Source organism: Cibotium barometz, chromosome 25 (assembly GCF_041138505.1).
Source record: "Cibotium barometz isolate CiBa-2024 chromosome 25, ASM4113850v1, whole genome shotgun sequence".
In the NCBI taxonomy this organism is placed as follows: domain Eukaryota; kingdom Viridiplantae; phylum Streptophyta; class Polypodiopsida; order Cyatheales; family Cibotiaceae; genus Cibotium; species Cibotium barometz.
The window spans coordinates 13,902,419-13,922,235 of NC_141070.1; the positions used below are offsets into that span (position 1 = coordinate 13,902,419).

General features: G+C 45.0%; 1 protein-coding gene across 3 annotated transcripts in view; it reads right to left on the reverse strand.

The window, feature by feature from the left end:
• Positions 1–2,120: 2,120 nt before the first annotated feature.
• Positions 2,121–19,817, reverse strand: part of LOC147624267 (pentatricopeptide repeat-containing protein At5g27110-like) — a 43,609-nt gene continuing 25,912 nt past the window's right edge. Inside the window, exons 4-5 of one of the 3 annotated variants that reach the window (XM_086819238.1) lie at positions 2,840–2,903; positions 2,125–2,372 (exon numbers count right to left, since the gene is read on the reverse strand). The gene's annotated coding sequence lies outside the window, so the exon portion shown is untranslated. Of the gene's footprint in view, positions 2,904–4,222; positions 4,730–19,817 lie in introns of those variants that run through there. The other 2 variants (XM_086819237.1, XM_086819236.1) reach the window with 2 other exon arrangements.

Sequence of the window (19,817 nt, forward strand, 5' to 3'; positions counted from 1 at the left end):
TTGGCAAAAATGACTTCAATCATCAGTACTGCAAGCATCATTATGAAGCAACAAGTACACATCGAGAGAGGATGCCTACTCTTCATCGACATATATGTTCGAGGGGGGATTTTAATCTCTCCATAATTATGTGGTTCCCATTATGTTTGAGTCATGGGTTCTCTTCTGGGGGCGTCCCCCAAAATCTGAGTTAGATCTTTCTAGATTTTATAACGCCTTGTTTCTATTAAAAAAAACTCCTTTCCATTATTCCCTTTTTGCCTTTACTTTGTCTTTGTTTTTTGAGGTAGGACCTGATCTCTGAGTCTTTCGCCCAAGACCATGCTTGTTAAGCCTCTGAGCCTTTTGTGCCAAGCTCATTGGCCTCTAAGCCATGTTTACTGGCCTCTAAGTCTGAAGTGGCTAACACGTCTTGTTTCTTTGCTAGTGTTGGTGGAGTATAGGACTATTGAAGGTTACACATGCAACTCCACCATCACTGGAGTCATTGTGTTCATGTGCGATCTCTCTCTCACTTGAGTTCTATTGCATCTTTCTCTCTCTCTCTCTCTCTCTCTCTCTCTCTCTTTCATATCCATGTCTATGATTCCATACACCATGGCTTGATCTCTCCACCTCTCCTTCCACTCTCTCACTCCCTCCTGGGCCCATGATTTCTATGAATAAGACCTTAGTAATATTTTGTGAGTCAAGGCTCTTTGTAGCATGCTCAAAACTATCTTTAGGGAAACAATGAAATTTTTTTAAGATCATAACCATGTTTGCGCGTATATGCACATTTGTGCATGTTTGTGTGTGTGTGTGTGTGTGTGTGTGTGTGAGAGAGAGAGAGAGAGAGAGAGAGAGAGAAGGGGGGAGGGAGCGATGGACAGAGGCTGGAAGGGAGAGATTATGTGCATGTACAACAGCCATTTTTTTAAATAAGTAATTTTTGTATATTTATATGCACAATAGTTCACAACCATTACCTTCAAACATGCAAACATGAACACCACACTTACAACAACAAATGCCTTCAAATAGGCCACCAACAAGATCTCAAAACAATGCACCATACTATCAACAACTATCCTAAAATCATAAAAATAATGCTTCCTAGGAGCAACATCAGAAAAAAGTTAAATGTGAAATTAATAGATATTTTTGAATAGAATAACTTTGGTTTTTGAAACCTTATCTAATGAAATATAAGGTGATTTTCACAAAAGGCGCCAAATTAGATGAGAGAGTCTAAATATTGGGTTGCATGTCGATGGAAAAAATAATGTTGAACATAGCTAACATTTTCACCAAGCTATCAAGGCAAGTTAGCAATAAGGAGTTTATCAGAATGCACCAAGACAAAAACTCAAAGACTTAAAACAATTTCCCAAAGCTGTTCTCTTTTTTTTTTTTTTGCAAGAAAGAGACTTCTGACAAAGTTGCTCTAGCAAAGTGACATTTTATGGTAAATATTTTGCCAAAAATAAAGCATGCCATATGTACTTAGAATAAAAGTGAAAGCTGAGAAACTCATTTTGGTTTATTTATAAATATTTTGGGAGTTGATGCCCACGTCAATATTTTTCCCTTTTTGTGAGGAATTGTTGAGGACGTTAAAGTAAGAATTTGGAAAAACATTGTATGAAAGAATTGTGGATGTTTCTTAGGTCTAAAACTTTATCGAATTGATCTTGACAAGATTTCTCCTTGATGCTACCCGAATCAACCTCTGTATATGGTGCACTAGTAATTGGGCTTATTTTTGTACCTAGTACTACATGCCAAGTTTTGCAGGTCTTCACATCATCCGCATGGAGGACAAGTTTTCAGAGATTTACAAAGAAATCCCTATATATAGAGAGATCGTAAGGATTGAATTGATGGAAACCTCCACACTCATGTTGAATACCACAAAAAATCCCAATCGGACTTTGGCTCTCATTCCGACACCAATGCATGCCACAGAATAATGTACAACCCCAACAAAGTCCACGCACTACATGGACTACCTTTGGTTTCCACATGTGAGCACTAAGGCCATTAATGCTCCCCCATCACGACCGTAGCCTCATAAGTAACATTATCTCCAATGATTTGCTTTATCAATAGTAGCAGGTGCACAAAAAATCATCAAGGCTCTTCATTATGCTTTTCATTGTAAAAATCAATTTGACCACATAGGTCACAAGAGTAAACTAAAGAAGGTCAACAAATGTTTTTGAAAAAAATGAGAGGAAAAAAGAAACAAAATCACTTCCCAAGGTTGAAAATCCCATCACCCTTAGGACTAACGCGATTGTTGTCACCACTGACCGCATCCATGTACTACCTAGCCTTTCTCGGTCCTTCCGAAGAAACAATGACCATTGGCGTTTCAAGCTGAGAGCCATCTACAATGGCATCAACAAGTAAGCTTCTTCATTATCTTGGGAGTATGTTAACCACATTGGTTAACATGGTTGCTGACACCATAGCAAATCCAAACAAACCAACACCAAGAGCAACAAGAAGATAAACCATAGCATCAATGGGCAATCACTCGTGATGGCCAAGGTATTGCTTCCATAAATTCCCAGTGGAAGTGCTTGTGTATTATGAGAACTGCCATTGTAATTGTATGAGGCCATGAATGAGCTAAAACTATGTGATGTGGGCATCCATGATGGACACACTTCAAGTGTGAGCACCTATGGCCTTGTATATATGCCAAATTCTCTCATAATGCAAAGGATCCTCCCATTTAGCAATTTGAGCCTTGCTCTTACTAACCCTCTTGCTAATCATTTCTTAATCCATGCTAGTGTGTTTGTGAGAGAGAGTGTGTGCATATGTGAGAGAGGTGAGGAGAGGGAACTACCCATAGAGATGGAGCCACACCAAGGTTGATGGCAGATGCGGGTCCAAACACGAGGGTGGCATCCCTTGAGCTCGTTGTCAATCACGTATCATGGCACATGAATTAGAGGAGAGGAGCTAGTCTTAACAATCTCTCTCTCTCTCTCTCTCTCACACACACACACACACACACACTCGTGCATGCTTGCAACGTTAAACAAGTGTCAAACTAAGAGTCTTATTGAAATTTACATGTTATCACCCAAAATAGTGTTTACCTAGTACCACATCATGATTTTCATCCAAAAACACATTATCTCATGTTATCAACTTGCACGATGTTGTTGCACAACTTGCACTTTAGGGCAATGGAAGGTGAAAGAACAACTTGCACTTTAAGACAATGAAAGGTGAGAGACATCATCAAGCATTTTTTATTTAGCCTAGGTTGTGACAAGATACATTATGCAGTGTTGGCATAAGTGCATTGAGCAAAAATGCCTCCTAGCAAAATGATGGGTTCAAAAGGGAAGGCATAGAATTTGGATGGAGGACCGCACACCAAACTAAAGACTGTGTCCAACCTTAACAAGGTGCTCAAGGGGGAAAAACACCCAACACAACTTCTAACCAAAAAACAAGACTTGGACTGTGGAGAGTCTACCGCAAATCTTATCAGCTACTAACTACAATCCTTGATCTACAGCAAATCTTACATCTTTGACTTCATTGTTTGTTGTGAGTTATGACTCGTGACAAGGGCTAAAATTTGACGCCTTCAGAGAGCACCAAAGCTTTTGAAACCTTTTAGAGAAGGCCTCTTACAAAATAGGGTTGCAAACGAAGGCCACTATTTTAATTTTTTTTTCTAAATTTTACACAAACATATATGCTTTGAAGGTCAACAAGGTCAACTAGTTTATGGCCTTCATATTGAAGGTTAGGGTAAGCCTTCAAATTTCAGCTCTGCGGAGTCGTGGCCATGCTAGTCGACATTTGCCCACTTGACAAATCTGCGCCTCTAAGCAGACACATGTGACCGGGGCTCTTGGCCAAATTTCCGTTCTCACACTGTGCATGAAAAGGTTGGAAGGGGAAATGGTCACCACAGATAGCAGATTTTTACCTACTCACCCACTCCAACCAGTCATGCAGGGTAGATTTTTTACTTCCATCAGTGTGAGGTTTTTGGCCAAGTTTGTGAAGGAAATCCTTACTGGGTTGTGTTCCATTTCAGCTTAGCCAAGTTTCATGAAAAGTTTCTACCCAAGTTAACTGTAAATGCACTAATCACTCCCTTGAACGGCATTGAAAATTTCCTCTCCAAATCTTGACCCCTAAAGATGTGTGACGCTGCATATCATACACTGGTTCCCTGGTGATTTTTTCCGACAGATCCATCATACCTTGCAATGCATGATTGGTTATTACAATCAATGTTTAAACATGACCGAAAGGAAAGGCCAAGATCATCAAGCAATAAATTGCTTCACAAACTGCATAACTTGCAGCAAACACTCTGCTTTAGTATCATTTTCTCCGAAACCCACATCTCGGCTGATGATAATCTTCTTTGTTTCCATGTTGTACAAAGAGAGCTCACACAAAGGATCATTTTTAATCCATTCTTGCTTAATTTTGACGAGTGTAGACCCAAATGTAAGCCTCTTAAAGGAAAAGACTTCTTTCGTTACTAAAAGAGAGCCATCTCTCAGCATGGGCTGGTTCCAGGTGTTGCTTTTGTTCACCAGCTTGTGTCGTTTTTAGGTAGTTTTGATCTGAATTGACCAAGGTTGATCAGTTTGCTTTGGTTGGACCATAGTCAAATTTGCTCCGGTTTGACTTGCATTGACGAGCCTTTGACTTTGGTTGATCGACGTTGGACAAAGCTCATATTCAGCCACCATGAAGTCTGGACTTGTTTTTTGATTTTCAAGCCGATTTGGTGGAATGAAACTCTATCATGAAAATGAAGCTCTCCTCTCTCTCTCTCTCTCTCTCTCTCTCTCACACGCACACACGCACACACGCACACAAGAAGCTTTCTGAAATAGAAGTGCAAGTTCCTCTTAAATCAGCTCTGAATTTGTTTTTAATTGGTTGATTTGATGTCGCGTGCATCCCGCACTTGGATCCCACGTGGACATATCGAAACAAGCAGGTGCAGGACCTGGAATGGAAAACTGGTCCCATGTGAGCGCAGTCCGGGATGAGTCAGCCAGGGCTCCACTCTATGCGTCCAAGGTCAAGTGTGCATTGTCCTGCACATGAGGCAGTGCCAATCCGTGCTACGAGTCTCCCTTTGGAATGATGTCAAATGTTCTGTGTATCTAGTTTGCAACTAGATGCCATACCTCTATAGGCATGTAGGTTTGCGTGTAGAGAAGGGGCCAGCCCATACGGCTACCCCAGATCAGAGTTTAGAATTGTTGCATTGGGCATGGGGAAGGTATAGAACCAACCCCAAGGGGCCAGGAGGGCCCAGGCTGTGCCCAGCAGCCATAGCTTGGGCTGGAAGGGCTGTCGGCCAGCCCTAGAGCCTCTGGCCAGGCAGCCGACAGGGTACCAGGCCCTTTGCTGCCTATCGGCCAGGTGTGGGACAGCCCACACAGGCTGCCCAGCATCCAGCCGTCTTGCTTGGGGTGGCCAGGCCTTGTGTAGTGTGAAAAAACTCGATTTATTAGCATTTAATGCCTTTTTAGCAAGTCGTAAGCATGTAGAACTGGCCGACTGGATGAGTAGGGAGTATATAAACCCAATGTTGGAATTCAGTCATTCATCCCATATTTTCACAAAGACGTGTTCCGAGGGCAAGGACAACCAAGGGAGTGCTCCCACCAAGGTGAACATTGCAGGTCAAGATTTCAGTCTTTATTTTCAGATTTTCACAGAGAGTATTTGGGACCCAATACTGTGTGCTCTTATCCCTCTCTCTCTCTCTCTCTCTCTCTCTCTCTCTCTCTATTTTCTGCACATCTACTTCAGCTTTGTGCATTATATTCGTCGTGCAAGATTGCTGAATTCTGAGCATTGAAGTTACCAATTCAACCACGAAGCTTCCATATGTTACATTGGTATCAGAGCCTTCTTCAAGTGTGAAGACTCAGCCAGAAAAACCAAAAGAAAAGAAAGAAAATATTTTTTCTCGCTTGTGTGGTTGGTTTCTAGACTCTGGTGGACCACCTCCTTTCAGTGTGACTCCTATCCCTCGAAGGACCGCTAGTTTTCAGCCTTCGGAAGTCTCCCACACACAGTGGATGGTCAGATTGCGCTCCGGAAAGAAAGTGCACTTTCTTGCTATGGCAAGCTATGACGAAGAGAGAGAACGACAACCTTGGGACCAAAGTGCACCAAGCAATCAATCTAGGGTATCAGGCATGAGTGTACCAAAGATGTTCCAACAGATGATGCGAGCAACCGCAGAACAGGGTACCAAATTGGAAGAGCAGAAGGCACAGATCTTGGCCTTGGAAGAGCACACCCGTTCTCCAGCTCCTCTTTTTCCATCTCCTCCTCCCTCTCCTTCCGTTTCCCAGATTCCAGATCCTCTACAAAATGACCCTTTTGAAGGGTCACGACCGCAGCCGAGTTCTATGCTCGAGGTGCAAATGCGTGCATTGGAGATTTGACAAATGGAAGACCGTGTGGCAGTAGCCCGTGCTACTGCACAAGATGACGCCAAGCGACACGTGGAACATGAAAGATACCTTGTGGCTTTGGATGCAAGAATGACACCAGCGGCTTCCTCGAGTCATTTCCCCGAGAAAATAAACTTCAGTAAGTATAATGGTAAACTCGATCCCAAAACTCTTTATTCCTGGTTGCATCAGTTTGAAGCATATTTTGCCGCAATTAGAAAAAATGGTATTGACAAAGTGATATTGGCTAGTTGGTATTTGGAAGGTGAGGCCATTCCTTGGTGGACACAATGGGCTCATGCCCACACCACATTAGGTATGGCAGCTTTTGTTTGGGACAAGTAAGCGGCGGTTTCTACCGCCCCATTACCTTGAGCGACTCGAAGATGAGTTTAGGAGAGCACGTCAAAACACACAACCGGTCCTTCAGTTTGCCAATAAGATTTCAAACTTATGTTTGCAGTTGGGCTTATCTAAAAAGGACAAGAAAGGACAATTTCTTTATAGCCTTGACACAAATCCAGTGGGAGGTGTGTATATTTAGGCCAGCCACCTCGAAGACGCACTCTCGCTTGCGCAAAGTGCCGAAATGAAGCATAATGGCGGAAAGCCCAAGACTTCCCAGCCTGTCACTCCCAAGGCCAACTGCCTCGGGGGGAAAAGGCCAGAACCAGACGGGGTCTTTCCCAGGATAGAGCTCGGAAGCCTCTGGCTCCAAGAACTCAACCAATGCGCCCAAGCTTACTCCATACCAGAGAGCTCAAGCAGGCAAGACCGAGAGTAAATTGAGTGCTGAGGAGACAACTCAGTACAAGGAGGGTAGGTGCTTCTTTTGTCATACAAAAGAACATACTTCTAAGGAGTTCCCTAAGAAGACTACCACTCCACAAACAACCACCCCAATCTCCATGGCTTCAGTGGTGAGTCCAGCTTCCACACAGACCCCAGCGGCTACCCTTAGTTCTTCAGATCCCAGTGCTTCGGTTGGTACAATCATTAGTCGAAAGCTCGAAGATAAGCAGAAGGGTACCCATCACCAGGAGTATGAGCGCAACAAATCGCTCAAGACCTTTGGCTACATAAGTGGCCAGAGAATCATTGTCTTGTTTGACGGCGGCAACACGGAGGATGTGGTCATAGAACATGCCGCTCGGCAAGCCTGTTTCGTCTTGACTTCGATGGATGAGAAAGTTGAGGGATTTAGCATAGCGATGACGACGAGCATCAAGTTTGAAGCTCAAAGTGCTAAGTTAGTCATTCAGGGCGTAGAGTTTGTGCGTGATTTTATGGTTGCCCTCTTGTAGGAGCAAACATAATTTTGGACATTCGGTGGTTTCACAAGTTCCAACCAAATATCAAGTGGAATCGAAATATGTCTAAAGCCCCAACGATCATTAAGTGTGAGCTAGGAATTCCGAACTTTTCTCTCATAAGCCATTTACAGGCTAAAAGAGAAATCAGGAAAGGTGCACAGTGTGCAATGATTTACATCCAGACTTCCCAGACGTTGGCCAAGACTTTAGAGAAGTACCAAGTTCTCCATGGCAAGTTCCAGAAGAGTTTTCTTGGGGACAATCTCCCTCCCCATCTCTCCCCGTCCAGACCGGAGGACCACAGAATAGACCTCCCAGGCTCGGATCCCCCAAGCAAGTTTCCATACCGCCTTTCCAAGGCAATGGAATCAGAGTTGGACCGCCAACTCCAAGAACTGTTGCAATCTAGCTTCATACGTCCCAGTGTGTCGCCATTTGCAGCTCCGATCCTGTTTGTCAAGAAGAAGGATGGGTCTTCTCAATTGTGTGTCGATTATCATGCACTCAATAAGCTAACTATCAAGAGTAAGTTCCCGATGCCTCGAATAGATTACATTCTCGAAAGGCTGAATGGGGCCAAGGTGTTCTCGAAACTAGACTTGAAGAGTGGGTACCACCAAGTGAGGATAGGATTGTTGAGGGGGACATGTGAGGACAAAAGAGACCAAAGGACCAAATATATGAAAGATTAGAGTAAAACACATAGCATGCAATGGTGATGTGAATATGAAAGATGAAGTCCAGTACAAGGAGTTCTATGTGAGACTCCGAATAAGCAGAGAGAGAGCTGTTGTCCCATAAAACGCAGATAACAGGGCTGGAGTGACCCTGATGAAAGTGCTGAAAAGAACCTGATATAAGACTGATGTGAGCCTGAAGTAAGGCTGCTGATGTAGGCGGCGATAAAGGCTGTGGTGAGGCTGATGTAGACGGCCAAAACCAGCAGCTGTTATCACTACAAGAGAATCTGATATTGGTGGCGACAAAGACTCTGGTGAGGCTGATGTAGGCACCCAAAAAACTGCAGAAGTTAACGCTGCAAGAGAACCTGCTGTAGGCGGGCAAAACCAGCAGAAGTTTAACGCCACAAGAGAACCTGCTGTGATATGCAGCGGAAGTCTTTGTATTGGAAGATCCTATCACACAAATGCTCACACCGTCTTCTGTATCTTGAGTTTCGTGAGTTTAGCAATCCATTTCAATACTTCAAACTTTAAAGAGATGAGAGAGAGATATATGAGAACTGTACACCAGATTGGGTCCCGAATTACCCACTGAAGGGCCCCCATTCCCGATAACGAGATAGTATTTGCTTTATTTCTTTAGAGAGAATGACTGTGGACTGTAGTGGACTGTAGATAAGCCAAACGCAAGATCTCGGAGGATCGGAGCTTGGCTGAACTGTACACGGCTGTAGAAACACCTCAATGAACTGGTCTCGAGCCTATGCACTCTTCCCAAGGGCATGAGGAAGGACTGCACACCTGAGGCTGAGAAAGGAAGGTGATGGACTGTTCTAAGCTATGTTAGAATGCTGTAAATGCTTATGAATGCTGTGTTACCTTCACGAGAGGACTGAAGCATGTATGGATGATGCATATAGGCGGAGGAACTGCTGTAGGACTGCTGTAGGACTGAAAACGCAAGAAAGAACTGCTGTCAAACTGTTAACGCAGGCTGTACTGATGCTGGACAGAAAAACGCAGAGTGTAGGGCTGCCCCTGGACAGAAAACGCAGACTGTAGGGGTGCTGTGAAAAGGCCGGCTGCTGGATATGCAGAAAACGCAGGTCTTCTTGCTGATTCACGCCTGTAGATGCACTGTATGGCTGCGCTTATGGCTGTAGAGATTGCTAAACTGCAGGCGTTGGAGAACCAGGGCTGGTTGAAGCAAACTCAAGCACTCCAAGGGCTAGATGAGACTAGTCTAGTGCTGAAGGCAAGGGAACTCCTAGGGCTGAGGAGGAAAGCTCTTAGCACACTGAAGACTGAATGAGAAACTAAGCCCTATGCAAGCCTATTTATACTAACTGGAGGTTGGTCAAGTTGGTTGGTCATTTAATAAAGTTTATATTTATAAATGACAATAAATGCTAAATAAATACTATAAAATATGGAAAAAATACCAGATAAATCCTAGTAAATTTCCTAAGACTTCTGGGATGTTCTAAATGATGCACAGGCATATGAATGCATATTATGCAGGATGCAGAGTGTTTTCTGATGCAAACCCTAAGGCTTTACTGACTCTACATGCATGAATGATTCTCTCCAAGGGGGTTAAGGGACTTGACTAACTGACTGACCCACTAAGGCTGAGGAATGACCTACGTAGCTCGTGCCTGACTTATCCTGGACTGAGGATGTACAATGGGGTCACGGCGTACGACAAATATCATCCTACTGGGTTCTAATATTGTACAACTGTTGCACTGCTGATGATGAGCCAATTTGTCACCATGCACTGAGTGCAGAGTGCATGTGACATTCCCTCCTGCTTAGCTTGGCGGCAGGTTCATGGCTTCCAAGTAGTCCGCCAACAACTAGGGGTACTCTTGGAAGAACTCCTCGTCGAGCCATATGGCTTTGTCGGTGCCTCGATCTCGGAATTTCGTATAGAACTGACGTATCCGTCGACCGGAACCATGCTTCCATCGATGAAGAAGGATCTGCTCGGGCTCAATAACTTCTGCTTCGTCTACCACGTCTCGCTGTTGTTCATATGAAACATCAAACACTTCTGGACCAACATATGGTTTTAGCCAAGAAACATGAAAAACATCATGCATTGTCCAACTAGTAGGCAACTTAAACTTCATGGAGACATCACTTAACTTCTTAACTATTGGAAAAGGGCCAAAACTACGGAATGAAGGCTTGGGACAACGTTTGCCCACTTGTTTCAATCTCTCTTTCATGATACGCAAATAGACCCAATCCCCTTCCTTGAAGTGGACATCTCGTCTAGACTTATTTGCATGTCTGCTATATGCTTCCTGAGCTTTGGTCAAGCGGTCCTTGATGACTGACTCAATGATCTCGGAAAATGCTTCCGTGGTTTTATTAGCCTCTAAAGATGGAGACACCATTCTCGTCAAAAGAGAAGAAAAACGGCGACCAAAGGCTGCTTCATATGGAGTCCGTCCGACACTGGATGAATGAGTGTCGTTCAAGATAGCTTGGACCAAAGGAAGATAATGTTCCCATTTGGACTGCTGGTCATAACAGTATGACTTGAGAACATCAAAGGCCAAATGGTTATAAATTTCTGTTTGGCCATCTGTCTGCGGATGGAATGCACTAGACAACTGCAACTTAGTTCCGAAGTTTTCAAATAATGCCCTCCAAAAATGCGAGGTAAACTTGGAATCTCTATCTGATGTTATGGTGCTAGGCAAACCACAAATTGGATACCAATGCTTGAGAAACAGACGGGCTACGTCCTCGGCTGTGGCCGTATGCTTGCATGGGATGAGCATGCAGAATTTACTAAAGCGATCCACAATGGTAAAACACTGAGTGTTACGGGATCCGGTGGATGCTGGTAGAGGCCCTACAAAGTCCATAGATATGTCGATGAAAGGTCCGTCGGGGATATGCAAAGGTTGAAGTAAACCTGCCTTCTTTGTATGGAGAACCTTGACTTTTTGACAAATCTTACAGGCTTGTACATGTGCGTAGACATCACGCCTCATCTTTGGCCAATAAAAGGACCATTCTAATTTCTCGAGGGTACTGTTGATACCCCTATGTCCTCCAACTAAGGAGTCATGGGCATCGTGGAGAAGAGCAGAACGCTTTTCCCGAGTAACGCAAAGACGGCTCTTGTAAAACAACCAACCGTTCTGTACTGAATAGTGGCCAGGCTCAGAATTGAGGGCCAAACTGTACTGAGTACCAAACTTAGGGGAGTCGACATATTGGTCTTTCATACTATCCAAGTCCTTCCCCGTGATTTCGAGAATGGTAGATTCTTGGACTGCCTGGATGCTGGACTTTCGACTGAGAGAATCTCCTACTGGGTTATGCTTACCAGGGATGTATTCAATCATACCTCCAAACTGTTGGAAGATTTGACTCCACCTGGCCTGTCGATCACTCCACTGGGCACTGTGCATAGTTTGAAGCCACTTAAGTGCTTGGTGGTCTGTTTTCACTGTGAAAGCCTGTCCATAAAGAAAAGGCTTCCAATGTTTGAGCACTGTGATCACACCCAAAAGCTCTTTGTCATATACCGAATAATTCTTTTCGGCGACATCCAACTTTCTACTATAATATGCCACGGGTCCTTTGTCCTGCTGGAGGACTGCACCTATGGCTACATTGCTGGCATCGGTGATGACCTCAAAAGGTTCGTCCCATGATGCTAACTTTAATACAGGTGCTTCTGAGGTAGCTTTCTGAATGCACGGAATGCATCAAGTGCCTTACCTGTGACTGAGACTTTCTGCTTGCGAGTCTTCACCCCCTTGAGCAAGTCGGTAAGAGGTACTACAAGGTTGGAAAACTGATGGACATGGGAACTACAGGCCTGACAAAGACCTACGAATGAACGGATTTCTTGGGCGGTCTTAGGAATGTCCCAATCTAAGATCTCCTGAACCTTTGATGGGTCCAGTCTAATCCCATCGTAACCGATGATGTAGCCCAAATACTAAACTTCCTTAACACCAAAGACAGACTTTTGGCGTTTATGTAGAGCTGATTATCTTGCAAAAGTTGCAAGACTTTCTCCACATCTTTCTCATGCTACTGTGCAGTGGTTGAGAAGACTAGTATGTCATCAAGGAATATGAAAACACACTTTCCAATGTGGACTGCGAAAATCCTGGACATCATCTTATTGAACATTGCGGGTGCATTTGTAAGCCCAAAAGGCATGACTACGAACTCGTAGTGACCACGCTCTGTTCGAAAAGCTGTTTTTGGAATGTCAGCTTCAAAAATGCGGACCTGATGGTAACCACTCTTGAGGTCGATCTTAGTGAAAAACTTAGCACCGTCTAAACGCTCCAAAATGTACTCTATCCTGGGCATAGGAAACTTAATCTTGATAGTGAGTTTGTTTAATGCCCTGTAGTCTACACAAAGGCGTGCAGACTTGTCCTTCTTTTGGACAAATAGGATAGGTGCAGCAAATGGGGAGGAAGAAGGCCGAATGAATCCGGCTCGGAGAAGCTCAGATAATTGCTTTTCTAACTCGCCTTCTAAAGTCTTGGAAAAACGATAGGGAAACCTGCTAGGAGGATCTGATCCAGGGACCAAATCAATGTGATGGTCCTCAGGGCGAGAGGGTGGGAGACTGGGCAGGAGATCGTCCCTAAGCATAATGTCCTGGTGTCTGGATAGGAGGTCTGCTAACTGAGGGACTGAAGATGTAACGGATGCTATTAATGAGGGAGGGGCTGTTTGAGCACGAACATAAAGGAGTGCTCCTTCTGCTCCCTTGCAGATAGCTCGTCTGGCTTGGAGATGCGAAATCAATGGGATGCCAAGAATGCTTGTATCCCCACGAATCATGACAGGCTTAGGAAAACCTTTACAAATAGTAAAAGTGTCCTCCCCCCAATTGGGAATAGGCTCATACTGACGGAACCACTGAATTCCTAAGATCATGTCACACCCCAACAGAGGTGAGACGATGAAATCTCGTTGAAATGAGGCTTTCTGAACTTCAAAGGCAAATTGCTGTGCCTTCTGGGAAATGTGGGTGCGAAGACCAGGTGTAAACCTATCCACATCCAGATGATATGGGACTAATGTGCAGTTCAATTTATTAGCCAACTAGGGAGAGATGGCGTCTTCAGAACTACCCATATCGAAAAGGACTACAAACTGTCGGCCCTGGGCAGAGCCATAAGCTCGGATGAGGCTCTTCTGAGCAGCATCGCTCTCACCCTGATCACACTTACCATCATACTTACTGAAGTTTGGTTGACTGCGAATGATGGTGGTTGATGCTGCTGCGGACTGCTGGCTGGTGACACCTATGATTGGGGAGACTGAGGAGAGATGCTGATACCTCAAGTGTATGGCCTCCTTTTCCCGTTGGTGCTTGAGTAACATACGTTCTCGATCAAGCTCACGTTGGTGTTCCCGAGCGGCGAGCTCAGCCTGACGCCGGTCTTCGTCGATCCTGCGTTGGGCTTCCTCGTAGTCCCGTCTTTCTGCTTTTTCTTCTTTCCTTTGGGCCTCATCCTCTCTCCTTTGTTGTTCCATCTGAAAGAAGAGGGAGATGTAGTCGGGTGCTGCTGGAGGTGTAGAAGGACGTGCTGCTGCTGCCTCCAAGAGTTGGAGACGCTCCATGAGAAACTGGTTCTGAGCTCTCAGAAGAGCTATGGTGTCTGCTGTAGGCGGAAGAACATGGTCTCCTTCGGGGGAGACGTCTTCCGGCTGATGAGTACTCTCTTCTGTAGACATGATGCTGAAGTCGGTGGTCCTACCGGAACGCAATCTAACCATCCAAGGATGCCCCCCACGCTACGATACGGTGTGTGTGGACAATCTAAATCTAATACCAATGTGATATGCAGCGGAAGTCTTTGTATTGGAAGATCCTGTCACACAAATGTTCACACCATCTTCTGTATCCTGAGTTTCGTGAGTTTAGCAATCCATTTTAATACTTCAAACTTTAAAGAGATGAGAGAGAGATATATGAGAACTGTACACCAGATTGGGTCCCGAATTACCCACTGAAGGGCCCCCATTCCCGATAACGAGATAGTATTTGCTTTATTTCTTTAGAGAGAATGACTGTGGACTGTAGATAAGCCAAACGCAAGATCTCGGAGGATCGGAGCTTGGCTGAACTGTACACGGCTGTAGAAACACCTCGATGAATTGATCTCGAGCCTATGCACTCTTCCCAAGGGCATGAGGAAGGGTTGCACACCTGAGGCTGAGAAAAGAAGGTGGTGGACTGTTCTAAGCTATGTTAGAATGCTGTAAATGCTTATGAATGCTGTGTTACCTTCACCAAAGGGCTGAAGCATGTATGGATGATGCATATAGGCGGAGGAACTGCTATAGGACTAAAAACGCAAGGAAGAACTGCTGTCAAACTGTTAACGCAGGTTGTACCGATGCTGGACAGGAAAACGCAGAGTGTAGGGCTGCTGCTGGACAGAAAACGCAGACTGTAGGGGTTGCTGTGAACAGACCGGCTGCTGGATATGCAGAAAACGCAGGTCTTCTTGCTGATTCAGGCCTGTAGATGCACTGTATGGCTGCGCTTATGGCTGTAGGGACTGCTGAACTGCAGGCGTTGGAGAACCAGGGCTGGTTGAAGCAAACCCAAGCGCTCCAAGGGCTGGATGAGACTAGTCTAGTGCTGAAGGCAAAGGAACTCCTAGGGCTGAGGAGGAAAGCCCTTAGCACACTGAAGACTGAATGAGAAACTAAGCCCTATGCAAGCCTATTTATACTAACTGGAGGTTGGTCAAGTTGGCTGGTCATTTAATAAAGTTTATATTTATAAATGACAATAAATGCTAAATAAATACTATAAAATATGGGAAAAATACCAGATAAACCCTAGTAAATTCCCTAAGGCTTCTCGGATGTTCTAAATGATGCACAGGCATATGAATGCATATTATGCAGGATGCAGAGTGTTTTCTGATGCAAACCCTAAGGCTTCTACTGACTCTACATGCATGAATGATTCTCTCCAAGTGGGTTAAGGGACTTGACTAACTGACTGACCAGCTAAGGCTAAGGAATGACCTACGTAGCTCGTGCCTGACTTATCCTGGACTGAGGATGTACAATGGGGTCACGGCATACGACAAATATCATCCTACTAGGTTCTAATATTGTACAATTGTTGCACTGCTGATGATGAGCCAGTTTGTCACCATGCACTGAGTGCAGAGTGCATGTGACACCTGCGAACCTGCTGTAGGCGGTGAAAAGGGCTGTGAGCCGTCTGTGTGTTGACCAGCAGAAGATGGCGATGCAAACTGAGATATACAGTCCAGGAGGTATCCTGCCTGCGTTGAAACGCAGAGAGAGAAGATCGCAAGGCTGGATATCGTGGGTTGATGATGCACGTAAGCACGTGGAGCCCCTCATATTTATATGAGGTTTTTTTATTTGGGCGGCCAACATGGGAGTCGGCTAGCAAAGAAGGCGGCCCTTTTTGGGCTGGGTAAATATTAGGCATATTTTCACACCCCCCCTCTCAGACCAAAAAGGGATCATGAGAGAAGATGAGGGAAAAAAGATTTGGTTGTCGAAGATGAAGATTTCTGTGATTGACCAGGCATCTCGGATTGAGAAGTACTAGAAGAATGCCACAATGCAAGAGGTTTTCACATGCATGAATGCCCATTTTTGGGTTTTCATTCATACATGCGCCCCAAACACACAAAAGAGAATGCTGTGCATAGGGAATGCAGGATGGAAAAAAAATGCAATGCAATGGGTTTTCACAAGAGCCGTGCCCTCATGGGGTTTTCACTGACTCATGTGCCCGATACAAAAATAGTAAAAAATAAAGGGAGAGGCAGATCCCCCTCTCAATGAGCGGAGGGATCATGATGGTGGACCGATGCCAATCCGATTGCGAAGACGCTCGAGAATGGGGCGGTTGACGGACTTCGTAAGGATGTCTACTTGGTTGTCTGCCGTGGAAATGTACTGAAGTCGGATGGTACCAAGCTCAACCTGTTCCCTATTAAAGTGAAAATGGACACCCACATGCTTGGTACGGTTGGAAAAAATAGGGTTGCCAGCAAGGGCATTCGCACTCTGACTGTCAACGAAGATGGTAGAGGCGGTGTCGATGGAGACGCGCATGTTGGAAAGAAGTTGACGAAGACACATAACCTCAATGGTGGCATCATAGAGGGCCCTGTATTCGGCCTCTGCTGAAGAACCTGCAACGGTGTCCTGCTTTTTGCTAGACCAAGAGAAAGGGGCAGATCCAAGGGAGAACAAATAACCACCATGAGAACGCCGGAATCGAGATCACCAGCCCAGTCGGAGTCCGTGTAACCGTGCAAGGTGATCCCACGACTATAGTGAAGGCCATACAAATAGGTACCTGCTAGATAGCAAACAACCCTCATCGCTAAACTCCAATGTGGCTCCTTGGGAGCATTGAAATAATGACTTAAAATGGATGTGCAATAGGATATATCAAGACAAGAATTTGTGAGCCAAATAAGTTTCCCAACCACTTGTCGATAGGCTCGCTCTTCGTGTGCAGGTGAATCCACTTCCTTTGACAGTTTAACGGTGGGATCCAATGGAGTGGCCACGAAGATAGCACCATCAGGAAAATAGGAAGTAATGAGTTGGAGACAGTATTTCTGTTGAGACACGAAAATACCATCAGGAATCACCTCCATGCCAAGGAAATATGAGAGAAGACCGAGATCAGTCATCTCAAAAGTTTGTCTGAGCTGTGCCATGATATCAACCATTTTGGCTTGATGGGAACCTGAAAAAATGAGGTCATCGACATAAAGGACAAGGTAGCAAACCATCACCTGATCAGTGTGAATATAGAGATTGGGATCACAGTGTGATGGGAAAAAACCTTGGCTGTGAAAAAATTTGTCAATGCGATGATACCACGCCTGAGGTGCTTGTTTAAGCCCATAAAGAGCTTTATGTAGGCGAAAGACTTTGTCCTCAAGTCCAGGGAGAGGGAAACCCGGAGGTTGGGCAACATAGACCTCCTCTTTAAGAATGCCATTTAAAAAAGCACTCTTAACATCCATCTGATAGATGGACCATTTATGGTGAGCAGCCAGATTGAGTAAAAGATGAATTGTGGTCATTCGAGCAGTGGGAGCAAAAGTCTTGTCGAAATCAATGCCTTCTTTTTGGCGAAAGCCTTGCACGACAAGCCGGGCTTTGTATTTGTCCAAGGTACCATCAGCTTTAAATTTGGTGCGGAAGATCCATTTGGTTCCAATGACCACCTTATGATGAGAGCGATCCACAAGGGACCACGTGCCATTACTACGGTCAATGCTTTTGAGTTTGAGTTCCATGGCTTGTTTCCAGGATGGAATTTTAATAGCACCTTTTCACGAAGCTGGCTCATCATGTGCCACAGTCTGTGGAAAAAACAGAGGCAAATGAGGCACGAGGGGCGAGTCTGGTGGATCGATGAGGACCGTCCAAAGGGATATCAAAGGGAAGTATACCGAAATCACGCATGGTTTGTTGATACCAACGAGGTAAAGGGTCCCTAGGTGGTTGTCGAGAGGAGGAAGCCTCCTCAAGAGGTGGAGTAGTAGGTAACTGATAGGGTTCATTTGGCACAGTCTGAGAATCTTGTTCAGTTGGTATAGGCAGCAGAAGACGAAGTAAGTCTCGCTCATCAAAGACAATGTCTCGACGAACGAAAACTTTGTTTGATCACGGATCAAAAACTTTGTAAGCCTTTGATTCAGAAGAGTAACCCACAAAAATGAGCAACTCACTCCTTGGCTCAAGCTTGCCCCTTGTATCATTCGGAGTGTGAGTATATGCTCGACATCCAAAGACACGGAAATGGAAAACAATTGGCTTTTCACCAAAGAAAGCCTCAAATGGGGTCCTGTGGGGAACAGCAACCGTGGGACAACGGTTCAAAAGATACACCGCAGTGTTGACCGATTCTGACCAGAGGCGTTTAGGTAGCTCAACTGCAAAAAGCATGAGCATGCCATATCCATGACTATTTGATTCTTGCGCTCGACCACTCCATTCTGTGAGGGAGAGTTCGTAGAAGTGAGTTGGCATAGAATGCCATGATCTTGCAAAAACTGAGAAAATTGATGGGAGATAAATTCACCCCCATTGTCACTACTACGAGCAGTCCCAATTGAGAAGCCCATTTGATTTGTGACTAAACGAACCCATGTGGAAAAATATTGCAAAGCGTCAGATTTATGCTCTAGAAAATATACCCACATGTATCTTGAATAATCATCAACAATCAGCATGTAGTATAGAGATCCATTCAAGGAAGGGGTTGGGGATTGGCCACTCAAGTTGAAATGAATCAACCGGAGGATTCCCGAAGCCCGATGAGTAGCATGTTGTGGGAATGGGGAGCGATGTTGTTTACTCAGTTGACAGGGCTGACAGACATCCTTTGTCAATTTGAGGTTGGGTATACCTTCACCACTAACTTGTCTCGAGATAGCTCATAGAGAGTGGAATAGGGTAGATGACCATAGCGAAAGTGCCATAGTCATTCTCGTTCAATGTCGGAGGGAGCTTGGGTCACATAGGCCCGAACCCGATGAAACTCTAAGTCAACAGAAGATGGCTCAGTAAGAAAAGTGGACATTCGGTACAAACCATCCTTCTGAGCTTGTCCTTTGGCAACAAAAAGACCAGTAGTTTCATCAATTACCTCAACAACTCGTTTGTTGAGGTAAACACCACGATCGAGTTGGGTAAGCTGGAAGGTTGAGACCTAAATTAGGGACAAGAAGACATTGTCCAAGGTAGCCTCGTTGGGGCCAGTGTTGGTGTCAAATAAGACGGTGCCAATGGATTTTATGGGCATCCTTGTGTTGTTGCCACATCGAACTTCTCCCTTAACGGGACACTCGGAAATGAAAATGTCAGCATTACAAGCCATATGGTGAGTAGCGCCACTGTCAACTACCCAAGTGACAGGATGACCACAGGGAAGAGTGGGATGGGCCTCAATAATGGGCAGAGAGGGATTATCAGGTAACTAACAAATCTGAATGAGGGCAGAGGCCTTTCCCTACGGATGGCCTTGTTTAGGCCTTCGTTTCTTCCTATTTGTGGAGTGGTGGCGGGAATCAAACTTAAGGGTGACCTGAGCAATATTGGCTGAGGGGCCAGGATGAGGAGTGATGGAAGACCAGTCAGACATCTCTTCAAGAGTGGTGAAAGAAACTGATTGGGAAGGTGGGGCGTGAGCAACCTGACTATTAGCTCGCCAGTGGGAGGAACGTGGCCAAGTAGAACCATTTCCTTCTTGTTGGGTCTTTGGAGGGGAGCTTGGTAGAGTAGGTGTTGGATTGCCACCCCCTCCAGATCGCCAATTTGGGGCATTGCTACCACCT